Source organism: Hyperolius riggenbachi, chromosome 10 (genome assembly GCF_040937935.1).
Source record: "Hyperolius riggenbachi isolate aHypRig1 chromosome 10, aHypRig1.pri, whole genome shotgun sequence".
In the NCBI taxonomy this organism is placed as follows: domain Eukaryota; kingdom Metazoa; phylum Chordata; class Amphibia; order Anura; family Hyperoliidae; genus Hyperolius; species Hyperolius riggenbachi.
This window is the reverse complement of record NC_090655.1, coordinates 95,391,364-95,410,586: the sequence shown is the minus strand read 5'-3', so window position 1 is coordinate 95,410,586 and position 19,223 is coordinate 95,391,364.

Sequence of the window (19,223 nt, the reverse complement as noted above, 5' to 3'; positions counted from 1 at the left end):
AGGGCAAAAGCCTCATCACCTACAAACACACATGGGTAATTTGGTTCTTGTGTGCCAGGCCAGGGTCGTGCTGCAGGCATATTCAAAGTGCCAGCTTGCAGTTTAATTCCAAACCGACTATGGCGAAATATAGCTGAGTCATCAAAACTTCCATAACCACCCACATCAACTAATAAAAATTTGTATTCTGGATCAGCCACAGCCATTAACACAAGTGAGAAGTATTTTTTGTAATTGTAATAAACACTCCCACTGCGGGCAGGCATGACCACTCTGACATGTTTGCCATCCACTGCTCCTAGGCAGTTAGGAAACCGGTGTTTGTCCCAAAACATCTGAATGTTTGACTCCCACATAGCAGAATCAGGTGTGGGCATAAAGTCTGGCTGAAGCACATTCCAAAGTAAAGTGCAGATGTCCAAAACCAGATAACTTATAGTACTTCTTCCCATCCTATATTGATAATGCAGTGCTGCATACGATTGTCCTGTAGCCAAGAATCTGTAAATAAAAAAAAATTGTTAAATTATGTTTTTTAGTTGCTGTTCTTCGTAGAAGATGGAAGTCGGTACGTGATAGTTATCGGAAAGAGTTGGAAAAACAGTTTCAGAAATCCAAAAGTGGTTCTGGCAGTTCCCAACGGGTGAAATACAAATTCACATCCATCTTAGAATTCCTCAGACCACATCATGATTATCCGACGTAAGTATAGCGCAAATGTGAGCCTATTGCTATACCATGATTAAACATATGCTTAGTATATCTTTTTATCTTTTTGTGTGAAGAACTGAAGATAGCCTACCACCAGACCCACCAGAGGAAGATGCAGAAGTGTTACCACAAACAGACAGTGACCTTGATACACAAGATGTCTGTTCCCAGGACCAAGAGACAGCAACACAGGATGAGAGTGCATCTACTCCACCACAAGACACACAAAACAGGTCCCCATCTACCAGGACACGCACCAATGTGACACTGAGAGGGTTCAGGGCATCTACACAAGGAAGGAGAATGGGAAGAGGTATAAGCAGGGCTGAGTATGATGAGAAGCTAATTAGTTCGATAGAAAAGGCGGTTGATCACATGGATAAAAGAGAAGAAGAAGTAGCAAAATTAAAAGATCCATGCACACAATATCTTTTAAGTTTAGTGCCTTTTCTGCAAAAAGTTCCTGAAGACAAGCAATGGGCAGCCAGGCTTGCTATCTCAAATGCCCTGGACAGTTATTTACAAACTGACAGACTGCCATCAGAAGGTAGTCACCATTACTTTTCTCAACCACACATGTCTGGCCCTCAACATCACTACCCTCAATACCAACAACAACGTTACCATACTCATCCTATGTATGACCCACCTACTTACCCTGCTATGCATAGGCCAAACATCCAACATGGTCGCCATGGTCATTTCCCCATGCCACCACCTGTACGTAATGAGCCACCTCATAGCTATCATACTTCATCATTGTCACATCAAAATCCAGTGTACACTGATTTGAACTTTCAAAACACCTCACAAAGCAGCTCTGACAGTACACCACCATCTTTCAATGCTGATAATACAATGACCGCATTTCTATTCCAACAAGATTGATAGTAATTTCAGCTAGAAATAAACGAATGTTTTATGTTAAAATGTTGATTAAGAATGTTTACCTCAATGTTATGAGGAGTCTTTCAGTTGGCGAAATAGCTCTTCTATAATTTGTATCTTTTCGTTTAAGACCATCCCTCATCTTCTCCAACAGTGTATCAAAACTGTGAAACGAGAAAGATAGGTTGACAATGTAAATTGCTGTTGGTATGGCAATCCTGATTTCATTTTCAAAATTGATGCTAGTATATATTCATACATGTGGATGTCTGTCACTTTCAAACAAATACTTTGTTGTTAACAATTAAGCGGCATTGTTACTTTCTTAGAAAGGTGTGAGAAATAAACCATTGCACCATATAAGATTGTCATTACTGTGTCTAACATGTAGAATAATGCATGATAAATTGACATCAAACACCTCCTTTCAGCATGCTAATATAAGTTATAAACAACTTCTAGGGAGGTGTATGTTGCTGGTTTAAATATACCTGTTGCTCAACTGTCCTCAACACTGCAGTAGTGTCTGATTAACACAACTCTAACAATAATAGACTGTGCCTTGACTATGACCACCTGAATGGCAAGCTTCTTCAGGGGCTGTTGCGACAATGATCCAAAATACTCAATTAGCAGGAATATCAGGCACCTGGTTTAATGTTAACACCACAAGAAATGCAGAGATCTATGTTGATGCTGCATTTTGTAACATGATGTGACGCAAAACTGTGTTTGCTATGCCCATATTCAATATAATGTTACTAAAACGCAAGTTGATGTATATTGCTACACAGTGTATGCACAAAACAACATGAAGAAGCATACGACACATTTCAAGGTATATATTATACATATATTCTGAACACAGATTGTTATATATGTACATAACATGATGAACATTTACCTGGCAATAGACATCCGGGTGTAGCCAAAAAAATTTTCAGGATGACGCCTCAAATCACTGTAGAGGATCCAAAATTGCCCCTTCCTATGCCGCACCTGCAGCATAGGATGCACCCAGAATCTCCGGGCCCTTGGTCTGCCCCTCATATATGCTGCTACAGCAAATAACAAAATCAGATCAGGATACATTCTCATCAAACCAACCACTCTACTCTCCAAAAACCTCTCTAGATACTCCTCTACAAACCCACAAGACTGTGAAAGGAAACACCCTTTTTATATTGCTCAATTGACCTTAATTACTACTTGATTACTTAACTCACAACACATACATCATCAATATAACACTTTTAACCCTTTGTTTTAGCTATTTCAACCACTTTAAAGTAAAAAACGCAAAACGCAAACGATAACAAAAACACAACACTTATTTTAAAAAACGCTAGCGTTTTATCTCTAAACCCGAAAAAAAACGCTACAAAAACCGCTAGCGTTTTGTGGATCTGCTAGCGGTTTTGGTGTGCCCTGGGCCTAAATGTGTGTCTATGGTCAAATTTGGAATACAGTGATTAGTGATAGTGAGAGACTGTGATTACAATTGTTTAAATTGTCTATTCTCTGAAGTAAAATGCACGCATGGTCCCTGCAAACATCCAATTATATTAAGGTGTTAGTTGTTTTTTAATTGTTCTGTACATGATTGCATTTTTGAATTTGAATGCATGCTGATTTCATTGGCCTCCCTACACTTCATCTCATTTCACACTTTATTTAATCAAGTTGTTTAAGTATTATTGCTTGCCTTTTGTTAATTAATGACAGGGCTTACTTGGTGATAATCTCAAATGATGAGGACAGCTAACTATCTGTAGGTCTGACACCATTTAACAATGCATTCCTAAAACTCAGTTACTGTATATTTAGGTTTGGCTGTAGTTCATCCTATGACACTTATTTCATTATTTACTGGGGTTGGGGAACACTGGAGAACAACAAAGAACCTGTAAGATTCTGCAAGCGTGCAGTTTTTATAAACTGGCTGTCCTTAGGTGGTAAAAGTTTGCAACTCTCAGTTATATCATATCAAATCATAGCAAGAATGGCTAAAAGGTGAGTGAAATCGAACACAGTGAATCCAGCGCAGGAGACTTGGGCGCACAGTGAGTAACTACGGCGCTGTCAGAAGACGGAGCTGAAGTTACTTTTAAAACACTATAATTCGGCCTCCAGTAATTGCTGGAAGCCAAATTATTTCATTTCCCACCATCCATGCCAGCCTGGAGGGTAGAATAATATTTATATTAATATATATAATATAATATATGGCCGGGACTTTTGCAGCAGCTGGATCAGCCATATACCGGCTGTATCCTGCACCAAAGTCTTCCACGCCAATTTCTCTTGTACGCGAGTGAAATGACATTGTAGAAATGCAGTAGTAGCACACAGGTAACCAAAGTAAAAGCTTTCTGTAAAAACAATTCAAAATATAATGCACAGTTCGCATTGCGGGTGACTGTTTATGACCATAATTGCATACAAATGTTGGCTCCCTAACAGTGTTAGTGTTTGGTTTCAGTTTAAACAAAAAGCAATACGGGGAGCACCATCCCCTACAATCAATACGCCACCCTATATGTATAAACAAGGGGTGGGTCTGTAATGTGCAGAACGGTCAAAAATACAGTAATTATACCAAAAGCAAAAAGCAATGACCTCAAAGAAACCGCACCAAAACAGCTATATCATTAAGCAATATACCATCCTTTATTGAAAATACAAACATAAAAACCATTAAAATATGGTGGGGGACAATGTATAAACCCACAATATCGGAGAACCGGAGGAATTACAAAGTGCTAGTGTTAACATTGAAGAACCTCAATATAGCATAAACATGGCACTGACCGTGTATCAAAATTGTGACACATATAAAACCAAACATTATTACATACATGTGCAAATAGCATGAATAAATATTACAAGTGCATAATAAGAGTAAAGGGAGAGAAGTGTGATAACACCAGGAAGGGAGGAACCCCCTGAAATAGTATTGTAGAACCAGAACGGAACCAGAAATCAATCACATAGTGATCACAGTTTGTGAGCAATATAGTAAAGTCAATAGAGTGAGATACAGACTGTATAAGAATAGTATAGGGAATAAGAGTGAGGTCAACAACCAAGTGAATAGGATCCTACCAGTACAGTGTCTCCACGGGTCCCCACCGCCGCTATCGCGATTCGCCACGTATAGCGTACGTATAGGATCTTATTCACTTGGTTGTTGACCTCACTCTTATTCCCTATACTATTCTTATACAGTCTGTATCTCACTCTATTGACTTTACTATATTGCTCACAAACTGTGATCACTATGTGATTGATTTCTGGTTCCGTTCTGGTTCTACAATACTATTTCAGGGGGTTCCTCCCTTCCTGGTGTTATCACACTTCTCTCCCTTTACTCTTATTATGCACTTGTAATATTTATTCATGCTATTTGCACATGTATGTAATAATGTTTGGTTTTATATGTGTCACAATTTTGATACACGGTCAGTGCCATGTTTATGCTATATTGAGGTTCTTCAATGTTAACACTAGCACTTTGTAATTCCTCCGGTTCTCCGATATTGTGGGTTTATACATTGTCCCCCACCATATTTTAATGGTTTTTATGTTTGTATTTTCAATAAAGGATGGTATATTGCTTACTGATATAGCTGTTTTGGTGCGGTTTCTTTGAGGTCATTGCTTTTTGCTTTTGGTATAATTACAGTGTTTGGTTTCAGGTCATTCTTATATTTGCCATGAACATAGCTGTTCACAGTCAGACCTAGCTGGCCCAAAAAACACCTGATTCGAGTGCAAAAAGTCATCAAAATTACTACCAACTTTATGGGTTAATAGCAAAGCTAGAATCACTAAATTTGCTAGCTATGTTAAGGAGCACAGAGGGAATAAGGGACTTTTAAATTTACAATAGGAAAAGTATTTTTTAAACGTGGTTAAATCACAGATAGTGTTGTATTTACCTATCAGTAAAAAATAGTGAAATCTGCTCTTTTCTGTGGATGTACGATATTATGCGGAATTCACATTTCCGATTAACAACCACAATATACTACTGCATTCTTTGCTTGGCCTAATACTTCTAAGTCTTCCAGTACTTGTGATTGGCCTACAATTTCTGAGTCTCAGTAATGTGGCATTTCAGCGGAATTCTGATTTCCACATACCGATATCTGCTTACCAATTTCAGTCGCGGACAAGCGATTTCCGGTCGCAAACTTGGAAATCAGAATTCGGCAGAAATCAGTAGCTCTTTACCCACCGACACACACACTGCCTTCACTTGCTGTAAAGTAAACCATCTTTAAAAATGCCACTTAAACTCCCCATTGGTCCTTTAACAGACCAATGGAAATCTCTGAATCTCTGAATATTGACTGTCAAATGTCCTTCTTGCTGCCACTCCCTGTTACTACTGGGAACCTGTGCTACCCGCCGCTTCAGCCCCAAGCACCCTGGAGCTTACCCAATGTCTGCTGTTGCATGCCAGGTTCTCTTGGCACCATTGCTTCCTGTTGGTTTGCGCTGACCCATCAGACCAACTGAAGTTGTCTCTCTCCACTGCTTTAAAGAGCTTTGGAGCCCCAGCAAAAGCGTCTTTATAGTTCTGGCCCGGGCTCACCATTGGTCCACTAAGTACACTGTACCTTTAATCTGTACCACTGTCAGCATCCATGTGAACAAACCCTAAACTAGGCCTAATGACATCTGTTATTTATGCAGCACAACTGACTCGTACCAAGCGTTTGTGCTATAAAAATGAGTCCAGCAAGTTTAAATATTTTGATTTGAAGTTAGTTTGAACTAATAACAATTGTAGAAATATTCATTTAAAGTAATTTATCATATATAACACACACCCACACACACACGCATATGCACGCACACACACACACACACACACACACACAGTATGTGAATGAAGTATAATTATCTCTATCCACCATTTGTCTTACATTAGATGTGCATTTTTTAGGAGATGCACTGAAACTAATTTGCTTGTAAAAGCTTTTTAAGCTACATGTATTTTAATGGCTTCTGTAAAAGACAGCAATAGTCACAGTCTTACTTGTAATTGTTTTGCTCTTTTTTTTTTTTTTTTTTTTTTTTTTTTTACTGTGGGCTTTCTCTGAATTGACGATAGGAGTTGTGTAGGTTTTTAGCAATTTCTTACGGTTACTTTAGGTTTTTGTTGGAAACTTATTTCTGCTGTGTATAGACATTACATTAGTTTGAAAGCTCAGGCATGCCTATCTGCTGCAGCTTCTATTAGATGCTAAACATCTTACATATGCTGGATTATTGATAGCATTTAGGTTAAAAATGGACATTACAGAGATTTTTAGCCACTTTAATCCCAAAACTCTTTTTTTTTTACTTTTAATACTGTGTGGTGCTATACAAGTTCAAAATATCAAAGTCAATTACAATAGAACCAATAAAATAAAATTGAGTTGTGTAGCAATAAAAAAGGGTGACAACACAAATGTGTGTGCATGTGTGCGTGCGTGCGTGCGTGTGTGTGTGCGTGTGTGTGTGCGTGTGTGTGTGTGTGTGTGTGCGTGCGTGCGTGCGTGCGTGCGTGCGTGCGTGTGTGTGTGTGTGTGTGTGTGTGTGTTTTCAATTACAAAAAAAGCCAACTTACAGAGGATGCGAGATAAAAAACTAACTATAACAAGTAACTTGTCTATATATCTTATCTAAAGTTTAGATGGTTTACACCGCAAATATAGCTGCAAACAGTTTTAATAGAATATGATTATTTATTCCTGTGATACAATGACAGCAGCCATGTTGTTTGTAAACATTACACACAGCCAAGCTTATCTGCACCATCAGGACAAAACCTAATCCCCCTCCTCCTCCCTCCTCGCCTCTGCCTCTGAAATCAATGGCTAGTAACACCTCCTCCTCCTCCTGCCCAGACTGAGCTCCCATGAGCCCTTGCTACTGCCAAGGCTCTCTGAAAACCTGTGGGCATGGCTTTTTTAGTTTATAGGGAATTAGAATATTAAAACAAAAACAAAAAAAGTATTTGGCTTGAGGAATGCCCTTCAACCACTTCACCCCCGCGCGTACGTATTTCTCCACCCCTTTTTCCATCCTTTAACAACCAGGGACGGAGAAATACGTACTTTCCGCGTTCCCGACGCTGTCCGCGCTCCCGCTGGTAAACACGCCACCCGCCGCTAGTAAACACGCCGCCGCCCGCTCGCCCAGAGATCAATGAACGGGAAAATCCATTCCCGTTCGTTGATCTAAGCCCCGCAATGATCCGCTGCTCTCCTATGGGCAGCGCGATCATTGTGAGAAAAAACTCACGTGTCCAGCCTCCTTATACTTCCTCCAAGCTTCCGGAAGGAAGCTTGGAGGTCGCATTAAAACAAAAAGTTACTGTGGCCATCTTGTGGCCAAATAGTAAACTACACCCTACACATTTTTCACATACAAATAAATGACTTTTACACATAAAATTAACTCATTACCTCCCACACTCCCCATTTTTTTTTTGTAATTAAAAAAAAATTAAAAAATTTACAATTAAAAAAAATACATAAATAGTTACCTTAGGGACTGAACTTTTTAAATATTTATGTCAAGAGGGTATAACACTGTTACTTTATAAACTATGGGCTTGTAATTAGGGATGGACGCAAAAATGAAAAAAATGCACCTTTATTTCCAAATAAAATATTGGCGCCAAACATTGTGATAGGGACATAATTTAAATGGTTTTAGAACCGGGACAAAAGGGCAAATACATTTCATGGGTTTTAATTACAGTAGCATGCATTATTTAAAAACTATAATGGCCGAAAACTGAAAAATAATTATTTTTTTCCCCACATTTTTCCTATTTTCCCATTAAAACACATTTAGAAAAAAATAATTCTTGGCATAATGTCCCACCTAAAGAAAGCCTAATTGGTGGCGGAAAAAACAAGATATAGTTCATTTCATTGCGATAAGTAATGATAAAGTTATAGACGAATGAATGGAAGGAGCGCTGAAAGGTGAAAATTGCTCTGGTGCTCAGGGGGTAAAACCCCTCAGTGGTGAAGTGGTTAAACAATAGGAAAGGAACACAATTATGCAATGTGTAAAAGTTCACCTCGGATCCACTTTAACTCAAAACTAACAAGGTAAAATCTCAAAACAACAATGTTAAAAAGCGTAAATATTGCTGATGAAACAAAACTTTCCAAATTCCACAACCTTTTAATATACAGTAGCTATGCTTACCTGAAGCTATGCTAGTTTCCTAGCATACCAAGGGTCTATAATTGCTCATGACCTACTGCTTGTGAAACATAGATCTGTCCCTTCAGTTTAGACACATAGGGATTGATTAACAAAGCTTATCTCATGAAAGATCTTTCCGTTAGCCTATTTCTGTGGCAATAATTGCATGTGACAGGAGGCAGCAATTGTCTAATGCATGCAAATATAGGTAGGTAGGTTCACACCTAGGGCATTTTCGCCTTTTTTTAAGCTCCGATGATTTGCAAAATCGCCCTAAAAGCACTTGTGCAATGATTTCCTATGAGAGTGTTCACATCTGAGTGTTCACATCTGAGTGATTTGATTCGGATCCACGCAACAAAGCGCTGCCTGTACCATTTTTGGGGCAATTTGCCTCAATGAAAGGTATAGGGAAATCGCAAAGCACTTGAAAAAACACTTTGTATATTAATTTCCCTAGCGCTTTCATTAATAAATATATTGTATTTATTCATTTCCGGGTGACAGTGTTCACTTCCTCACTGACGTCAGGAAGGGAAAAAACAGAATCGCTCTGCAAAAGCGCTTAGAAAAGTGCTTTATAAAAAATCACAGCGCGCAGGTAAGCGCCGGTAGGCGTTAAAATAAAAATCACAAAAAATCGAAAACCGCTGGCATCAGTGATTTAGATTTTAGCTGTGAACAAAGTCAAAGAGAATCCGAGGCACAATGACATGCCTCTGTGTCATTCTATCACTGCTGTTAGTGCCCCATGTGCTCTGCTGTCCCCCTCAACATATCACCAGGCTAGCGACAATATGCTTGTTGCTAGCCTGTTTTGTTTACCTGAGGCTTGTCAATCATGCGCCTGTGCATTGCCGTCTCCATTACAGGCTCCCTCCGCCGCTCCCCACCTCTGCTAGCTTCCTCTAATCCATACATGTCAAACTCCAGCCCGCGGGCCAAATCTGGCCCTCAGGGCCATTAAATTTGGCCCTCAGGGGGTCTCCCTACTTTACATTATGTATGGCACACTCTAGGACACCAAGGAAGCTATATTGGAGGTGAAGCCCTAGAACACTAGGGAAGCCATATAGGGGAGATGGGCAAGATTAATTAAACACTACAAAACTGTATAGGTGAGGGTGAGGCCTCTAGACACCAGGGAACTGTATAGGGGAGGGAGGGCCACTAGGCACCAGGGAACTGAATAGAAGCTGAAGAGGGGCCATTAGACTCCTGGTAATTTTATGAGGGAGGAAAGTGGGCAGTAGACACTGAGGCTGGCCCATGACTAGGTCCAAGTGTACAATTTTAGCTCCCTTTGTATTTGAGTTTGAAACCCCTGCTCTAATCAGAAGCCAAGCCACGACTCAGGCCAGGAAGTACTCCTGGGTCACAGCTTGGCTTCCAATTGGAGGAAGCTAGCAGAGGCGGGGAGCGGCAAGGGGAGCCTGTAATAAAGATGGCAATGTGCAGGAGCATGACTGACAAGCCTCAGATAGCCTTAAAGAAAATGTGCTAGAATAGACAAAACCCACACATTTTATCTGCCCATTTGTCCCAGTTATTACAACGTTTAAATTATGTCCCAAGTACAATGTATGAAGACAATATTTTATTTGAAAATAAATGTATTTTGTTTTCTATTTTGTGTTTCTTTATACCATAGAAATAATTATGAGCCCTTATTTGCAAAAATATCAGTAATATACCCTAATGCCATACATATTAAAAAAAGCTGAGTCCCTGAGGTAACTATTTTTTTTTAAATACTGTCATTTTTTTATTTTATTTTTGTTTTATTTTTGATAATCATGAAGAGGGAGAATGCAGAGTTAATAATTAATAGGGATTTTATAAATATTTGTAATTTATATGTAGTTTGTCTTTATTTTTCTTTTTTGACCACTACATGTCCCCACACATGCTTGTGTACTGAACAGTACACAGGAGGTAATGTGTTCCTTTGTTATTTACTTTCACTTTGGTCACCAGCATCTCACTAATGCAGCTTTGGGAACACGTTTCCATCCACAGATCAGTATTCTGCAGGTAGGGGTGGGGGTCAGGAGTGTGAGCGGGTGCACATGCGGGTGCAGTGTGTAAACTGACAATATGTGTATCTACGCCCCTGGTTTTTAAGTGAAGTCCAGAAAGGTGTAGATACACAAAATAAATATGTCAGCCTCCAGTTCCCTATTACTGTGTCTTGTAGGAGGAGATAGCATAGAGACAGTTCTCTAGATACAACATTTTATGTAATCTAAAACACCATTGAAAATTACCAGGTGCCTACCTATCTGTGAAATTCCAGCAAAATTAAATGGCCATATTTATATTTATTTATTTGTTTATTTCAATCAAATTATAACCTAAAATTAGTTCCTTAACCTCCTTGGCGGTATGAAAAATACCGCCAGGAGGGAGCGCAGCAGTTTTTTAAAAAAAAATTTTTTTTTTTATCATGTAGCGAGCCGAGGGCTCGCTACATGATAGCCGCTGCTGAGCGGCATCCCCCCGCCCGCTTCGATCGCCTTCGGCGATCTCCGATCAGGAAATCCCGTTCATAGAACGGGATTTCCTGGAGGGCTTCCCCCGTCGCCATGGCGACGGGGCGGGATGACGTCACCGACGTCACTGACGTCGGGACGTCATTGGGAGTCCCGGGCCACCCCTCGGCGCTGCCTGGCACTGATTGGCCAGGCAGCGCTGGGGTCGGGGGGGGGGGGCCGCGCGCCGCAGCAGATAGCGGCGATCGGGCGGGGGCCGGCGGCGATCAGAGTGCTGGCGCAGCTAGCAAAGTGCTAGCTGCGTCCAGCAAAAAAAAAATTATGAAAATCGGCCCAGCAGGGCCTGAGCGGCACCCTCCGGCGGCTTACCCCGTGTCACACACGGGGTTACCGCCAAGGAGGTTAACACTGCATTTAGTGCTCTGACACTCTGATGAAGTTTAGAATTGAAGTAACAACATATACTTTTGTTTTTAAATGAAAAAATAAAGCAAACACTGAACAGGTTCTCTGGCTGCTGATGTGTATCTGCAGTTTCAACATTACGGTAATAGTCCAAATATAACAAACTTTAGGTACTTTTTGTTTCAGTTGTGCTCTATGCAGCATAACCCAACATATAACATTTTGCAATGTGCATTCAAATAGATACAATATTTGTTTTTGTTTTTTTTGTTAGTTTTTTTTCACAGGTTAACAAGTTATATTGGTCAGCCAACTGCTATTGCTAAAGGAAAATAAATGTGCTAAATGCAGGAAATCAGTGTGGTAAACCTGTTGTCTTTGCAGTAAACCAATGAAAAAGAACTTGTCATTGTGTTGGGAAAATAGATATTAAGTAGCAACATTCAATTAAAAAAGTGTTAAAATGATCTGCCATTCCAGAGATGAAAAATGAAGAAAAAGTACCTATAACAAATAACTTGTCTATATATCTTATCTAAAGTTTCGATAGTTTACACAGCAAATCTAGCTGCAGACAGCTCTAAAAGTTTATTATTTTTTTTATTGCTGTCATACAATGAGGGCAGCCATGTTCTGTTTGTCACTTTGTCACAGGCCTGAGGGCTGGAGATGCTATCAGCTTGCCTGTGTGTAAATTCAATCCTTCTCCCTCCTCCCCTCTGCCTCTGAAATCAATGGCTAGTAACCTCCTCCTTCTTCTGCCCAGACTGAGCTCCCATAAGCCCCTGCTACCTGGGGCTGAGAGCCAAGGCTTTCTGAAAAGCTGTGGGCGAGGTTTGTTTAGTTTATAAGGAATTAGAGTAATACAAAAACAAAACAAAAAAAGTGTTTGGCTTGAGGAATGTCCTATAAACTATATGAAAGGAACACAATTATGCAATGAGTGAAAGTTTATCTGAGATCTACTTTAACATAAGCTCCTAAATCAATATTAATATGTAAATTCCAACATGTCATGTAAAAGTCAAACTTAATCTAATCATTGTGCCTACAAAGAATTCCTACTGATTCTTCAAAACCCTTCTTTAGGCCAAAGCTTTACCACTCTGTTGGTTCCCTGCACCTCCTGCTCAGGCAACATAAGAATAAGAGATTAAAGGATAACTGAAGTGACGTGTGACATGATGAGATAGACATGGGTATGTACAGTGCCAAACACAATAATAACTATGCTGTGTTCCTTTTTTTTCTCTGCCTGAAAGAGTTAAATATAAGGTATGTAAGTGGCTGACTCAGTCCTGACTCAGACAGGAAGTGACTACAGTGTGACCCTCACTGATATGAAATTCCAACTATAAAACACTTTCCTAGCAGAAAATGGCTTCTGAGAGCATGAAAGAGATAAAAAGGGTAAATAGTTCATAGATTTTAGCTCTGGCATAGTTCAATGAATGTGTCATTGAGCAAGAAACAATAAAACTGTTAAAACTTAAAAAGTAGGTTTAAACATAAAATAAAACTGTGGAATATCTTAAAAAGTCATTTTTAGGAGAAGGAGGATAGATAGATACAATAGTTTATTTCAATATTTTATTTCCGCTTCAGGTGTCCTTTAACCTCCTTTCCGGTTATCCCGAACTCAGTTTGGGGTAACCTGCGCAGGAGAATTTCTCAGGCCCCGCAGGGCCTATTTGCATTTTTTTTTGTTACAAGCAGCTAGCACTTTGCTAGCTGCTTGTAACTTCCGATCGCTGCCGCTTGCCGCCGATCCGCCACAATCCGCCGCGCCGAGTCGCTCCCCCTTGCCCCAGACCCCTGCGCTGCCTGGCCAATCAGTGCCAGGCAGCGTTGAGGGGCGGATCGGGATTCCCTATGACGTCCCGATGTCCATGACGTCGGTGACGTCATCCCGCCCCGTCGCCATGGCGACCGGGGAAGCCCTGCAGGAAATCCCGTTCTGAACGGGATTTCCTGCTTCGGCGATCGGAGTGGGTGGGGGGATGCCGCCGCTCAGCGGCTATCATGTAGCGAGCCCTAGGCTCGCTACATGATTTAAAAAAAAACAAAAAACCTCCTGCGCTGCCTCCTTGCCGGAAGAATTGAACCGGCAAGGAGGTTAACCAGTTCACCCCCAAGGGTTTTTATCCTAATGGACCAGAGCAATTTTCAGTTCTCAGTGCTCCTCCCTTTTATTCCCTAATAACTTTATTACTACTTATCACAAGAAAATGATCTATACCTCATTTTTTTTTATTCTAAATGCGTTTTAATGAGAAAAACTGAAAACAAAGAAATAAAATCATTATTTCTCAGTTTTCAACCATTATAGTTTTAAAATTAAACATTCTCCTGTGGATAAAACAAACACGTTGTATTTGCCCAGTTGTCCCGATTATTAAACCGTTTAAATTATGTCCCTATCACAATGTATGGCGACAGTATATTATTTTGAAATATTATTTTTCTGTTCTGTTTTTTTTTATTCTGGCCATAATTACAAGCCCCTATGTAATAAATTAAAATTAATTTCCCCCCATAAAATATAGATTAACAAAGCTAAGTCCCTAAGGCAACTATTTATTTATTTTTTTAAGCTGATTTTTTTTACAAGTGTTTTTTTTTGGGGGGGGGGGGGGGGGGGTTGGAAGTGTAATTTTATTAATGATCTGTATGTACTTGAAAGTGAATGTATTTTGTAGGTGTAATATACTTTTTGGCCACAAGATGGCGGTAGTGAACACTCATTATAGGAAGTGTTCACTTTTTTTTTCTTCACTTTATTTAATTGTTACATTTCCTGTTATCGTGAATGGACGTAGCCGCTGTTCACGGTCACGTCCATTCACTCCAGGCACTGCGATTGGGTAGTGGACCGTTCGGTCTTCTTTCCCAATCACCCAGCACGGAAGCCCGACGGAAACAGCAGCGGTAGCGGCGCACACACGGCGGGAACGCGCGACGTATTAAAACATTATGTTGCTGTTAATAGCGGTAAGCATGACGTTTTAATACGTTAGGATGTCAATAAGCATGTTCCGCATGCTTGGCTGATGGACGCTTCATTGCCAAGCTCTGCTTTCCATTTCATCAAGTGGCACACAACAATGGCCAGCGATGCTGTTGGGGATGAACTTCAGGGGGAATCCCCCATGGACCTTGACTCCACAAGAAAGCAGAAAAATGGGTCCCCTAAGTGGCACAAACTGTCAGATTTATTCACCAGCGTGCATTTGCGAACAAAGAATAGAGATGTTGCTGGCCATCCGGCTTTCAGCAGCGATCCACTGAGCAGATGCCAACTTGAGCTCTCCTGGGGTGAAGTTCTATGTCTGGATTCCCCTTCTCTTTAGGATTATGACTCTTCAAGCCCATCCTCTCCCTCTTCAAGGAGTCTGTTAAAGTTAAAGCAGTGAATTGACACTGCAGCAGAAAACATAGGCCCTGCAATCTCCTCAAGCCCCTTTACTACATCACTAGAATGCTTTCCAGCCACTGAGCAGTCAGCGCCGCAAGTGTTCATTAAACACATGCTACTATGTTTTAAACAATCCTTCATGTCTGAACTGCTTTCTGCAAGTTTTCAAAGTTCTCTTGATGCTTTGGGGACAGAATAGCAGACACCACAAAAGGCAGAGTGTTTTTTCAAACCTCTGCCGAGGCTCACGCAGAAAGAGGTCTCTGAAGAGCTTCATCAGACTTTGGAAACATGACCATGACTGTGTTGCTGAGTCAGGTAAGTAATTAACCCTGAGATCTTCCCCCCGATCCTGCATCATTAAGACAGCCTGAGATGTCTAGAACTAAGTTCCCCTAACCTCCTTCATGTTAGATACCTATATTAACTCTTTGCCCAATAAATGCCTAAAGCCTCTTACCCACATTGCTGATTGTGTTTTCAGCAAAACACAGTGTATGTGTTCCACAAGAACATCAAAAGTACATAGACTTTACTGTCTGGTGATGTTTCCATCCATGTGATTCTGGGTTAAATCGCAATACATGTTTGGATGCATTTTTGCATGAACATCATGTGATTCCATTCATTAGAAATGAATGGGATGTACGTGAAAGTGGTGAAGGGCCCTAACACTTATCTTCTGAGTTCTTAACACTCCTAACATGCTTATTTTCTGTAACAGGTAACCCTATACTAACTCTAAAGTAATGTGTGCGTGCACGTGGTTCTTTTTAAAGCCAGCGCTGCCATAGAGGCAAAGGGGGCAATTGTCCAAGGGCCGCAGAGGCTGAAGTAGCCCCGACGTGTCTACCCATCAACTTAATGGTTGCTTCCCAGAGCCTCTGCAGAGTCTTTGGCAGAGTAGCACCTCACCTGTGTTGGCGGGCAGGTGCACTCCTGTCCGTATGCTCCCATTATCCACCATTGGTTGCATCTTCTCTGTGACCCACTGCATGTTGTTATGTAATACTGTAGCATGCGCTGGGTCATGGAGGAGAGGCACACCTGCGAGGATGAATCCAGGGAGTGAATGGAACTACAGACTGATAGCAGCGAGCTCAGGGGCCCTGGGAGGGAGTTTGGCTGTAACGAAGGGCCCCTAATTCTGCTTTTTGGTCAGAGGGTGTCTGTGTGGGGGCCCTCAGGGGTTTATTTTGCCCAGGGGCCCTATTGTTACTACAAATGACTCATTTAAAGCTACGTGGTAGGTATATTAATCTAAGAGTTTCCCAGAGAGGTTTTTTTTTATGTGGATTATAATACCGGTATACTGTGTATATAACTGTGTATTATAATAACTATGTATTAGAGGAAGTTTACCGAAAGGTGTGTGTGTGTGTGTGCGTGTGTGCGTGCGTGCGTGTGTGTGTGTTAAATTGATACTGTATATTGCAAAGTGAAAAGTTAAAACAATGGAACATGGATCAAGGTAAGATTAATATTCACCATGTAATTTGTTGTTTAAAACTGAACAAAAAGCAGACAGCACCAACTGCCATTATCTATAAACACACCCACTAACAATATGATAGGCTAAAATGTTTAGGCTTTACTACTTGATTGGCAGTTGGAAACAGTCATTATTTCCCACAATGCAACAAGGTGCACAGACAGAATATTGTTAGGGCCATGGCCCTGACTTTCACCTCAATGTCAGCTGCACAGACTTTGCTGATGATCTATCCGAGGAAAGATAAGGATTTCTTGTGGGAAAGGGGGTATCTATCGGTTACTGATTGGGATGAAGAAGGTCAATCATGGGTTAAAATTTCCTCTTTAAGAGTTATGTCTGGGGCATCCCTATTGCTCAGCCAGAGATTAAACTCTTACTCTGTTGCAAGGCAAACCAATTCCAAATAATTTGAGATTAGTGTTAGACTTAGTTATAGGAGGGTTATTGTTAGTAGAGAGTAAGGGGAGGCTAGATTACATATGGTTAATTTAATTTTAGATATAACTAGACTATGACGGGGATGGGGAAAGCAATATGCAAGTTACACATGCTTATCTGTTATTAAAATATAACTTACAATATTCCAAATATCGTCAATCCCAGGGTTGCACCTCTCCCCTTTATATTTCCAGTGCTCTTTGACTTTCCTCTACCTCTCATTATTTTATTTTTTACTTAAAATAAAATGAGAGGCAGCAAGGATAATAGGAGGCCTTGGAGGTGAACATAGAAAGGAGAAGTATTTTTTTTTTTACATTTACAGTAAGAAAAAGCAGTGCTTTTTAAATGGAATGTACAAAGAGACTTATTCAGATCAGTAAGTGCTATTTCAAAAATCACTTTCCTGACTAATTCCAACCTTCAGAAAATTATATGGAAAGTACTAGGAATAAGTAGTCACTGAAATATTATCAGAATAAAATCCAAAATGTCACAAGGAATATGCAATCAACCTCTCACAAACACCAAAGCAAACACCTGAAATATACAGAAAAATATATACAGAAAAATGTCTGGCAAGCACAAGGAATGAGTATAGTTGCAGAGAACAAAATTCCACATTGCCCCACAATGTTGCATCGGAATGCACAATCAAGATTGTGCAGACCAATGAGCGTGGCGTTCAAAGGCTTGCCTGTTTGTTTCAAATTACAGAAAGTTATTGTATAATAAATACTAGGAAAAAGAATAGTAATTAAAAAAATAACTTGACTTTCTCAAAACAAAACCAAAAATGTTGCAGAAAATGTACAATCAACTGTACACATTCCACTGATGTGCAAGGAAATGTATTCCCTGATTATTTTGGTTTACGTAAAATAATAAATGAGAATTACCAGTATATTAAAATCACTCATTGGAAATTAGCTTAATAGTAAAAAAAAAAAAAAAAAAAACTAAACCAAACTGAGGATATGAGCTGAATTACAGACAAACACTGTGTGACAAAACTGCAAATCAACAGATCATCGCTGCCTAACTGAAGTTTACAGGAAATGCTGTGACAAACCACTAGTTCTCAGAAAAGTAAATTAAAAATTATTTTAATAGTGCCCACAAAACATTAATGATACCACAATTGATGAATTAATAGGTAAAGGTAAAAATACTACTATAAGTAAATGAATAAAGAGCTGAGCAAACACCAGTTCATACGATGGAGCGCTCCCTGCTTTCTGTGACAAGCTAAGCATAAAGTGCAAACAAATGGGTACAGCGCTCAAAAGATTTAATCTCTCCTGTTGTCAGTTTCTCAACTTGCACTTTGATCACAGGAGGGAGTGTGTGCCACACAACACCCCCCCCATCCCCCCCAATATCAAAGGGCTCACCGGATCAGCTGGCCAGTATGGGCCCGGCAGCGCGATAGGGTAAGTGTGCAAGGGATAGTTCCCACATTTATTTTAAAAGTCCATATAAAAAACTCATATAAAAAGACAAATAGTCCACATTAAGTAACCACATGTGGGTATGCTAATTGGGTAGGCGCGCAGCTCTGAAAGTAGCGTGTCTGCCTAAGAAGGTAGCCACCCCGGCCCTTACCTCAGCAATACCGCCGCTTGTGTTAGATGGACACGTGTATCCGACAATCACCACATCCGATGACGTCACACGCAGCGCCACTCCATAGCTCCAATGCATTTCGTTACTATGGTAACTCATCATGGGCCCCTGATAACTAAACGCTGACAAATATAGTGACGAAACACGTTACTTTTTTTTCCTGAATTTCCTTTGCTTTCTCCATAATCCATCAAAGGTTGGCAATTTGATTTCTAGTTTCTCTGCCTCTTCAAAAACCAGGTTACTCTTCTGGTAGTTCTTGGTTCACATATTACTGAAGCCTAGCCTGCAAAATTTTAGCATGACCTTGCTATCTTGTGAAATGAGGGCAACTGTTTGGTAGGTGGAACATTCCTTGGCATTGCCCTTCTGTGGAATTGGTATATAAGCTGATCTGTACCCAGCTTTAAAAATATTTTCTGAACATCCAGCATCATAATCTTTATTTTTTAAAATGTGCAACTTTTTTCTTAATCTGTTTTCTTCTATTCTTTTTCTGTAATACTTTTGGTTGGTAGAAAAAGGATAACTT